Source organism: Verticillium alfalfae, genomic scaffold (assembly GCF_000150825.1).
Source record: "Verticillium alfalfae VaMs.102 supercont1.6 genomic scaffold, whole genome shotgun sequence".
Lineage (NCBI taxonomy): Eukaryota > Fungi > Ascomycota > Sordariomycetes > Glomerellales > Plectosphaerellaceae > Verticillium > Verticillium alfalfae.
The window spans coordinates 1,296,401-1,297,398 of NW_003315033.1; positions in this window are offsets into that span (position 1 = coordinate 1,296,401).

Here is a 998-nt window from a genome sequence, read left to right on the forward strand (position 1 = left end):
CACATATCTCTGTGTATAGAACCTCAAGTATTATTATTCATTACATTTATGATCACTTTTCGGTGTACCATTTGTCACAATAGGGTGTATGTCCTCGCGTATCACTGTTCATGCGATCAATGCCAACTAAATATGGCTTCAAGACTGAAGGTCTTAACAAACCCCCCCCCCCCCCTCCCGGATTGGCATCAATGGCTACCCTCTTTCCAAGTGGCGCCGTGTCGAAAGGCTTCCTGAGAAGAGACTCTCGGAGCGTGTGTACATTGACACCGTCATTCAAAGCTACTTTCAATGCGAGGAGTGGAAATCTTGTGTCAGATACGGCAGCCAAACACATTACTCATCATATCTAGTGGACTGTTGGTATGGAGCATCTCGCCCTTGACATCTTTCTCTCCGCTATGATATCACTGTGTCATGGTCGATTCGGCGGTGAGGAGCCCGAGAAGCGCTTGATAACGCTACCAGGGACTGGTATCGAGTCAGTTGGTGTAGCGCTGGCGCATCTGGGCGGCGCGCGCGCACACACCTACACTAATGTTTCCAAGCACCTGGGCTATTAATACGAGGTCTGATCCTTGGCATGCAGGGATGAAATCACCATCGTGTCTGCTGCCCTGGGAAACGTCAGACAGCCATCTCCAGATTCCGGAATATGCTTATCTTGGTTGTCCCCGCATGGATTGAGTTAAAGTGCCGTTTCGACGGTCCATTCCGGCTCTTCAATCATTTGAGTTGAACTGACACATGTGACTTGACAAAGACAAGGGGGCATACGATGACAACTGCCTGCAACCTTGAGTCGCCAGTCTGCAACCCGCGGAAGTTTCGGAAAAGCGATACTGGTTGTCGTGCTCAGAGTTTACCATGAAGCGTCGAGGGGTTGGGAACAGGGATGAGTGATTATTAAAATATGGTACACTAAAACGTTGATTATTTTATTCAAATATTTTAGTATAAGTGAGTCTGTGTAGTCAGCGTATATGCTACGACTGAAG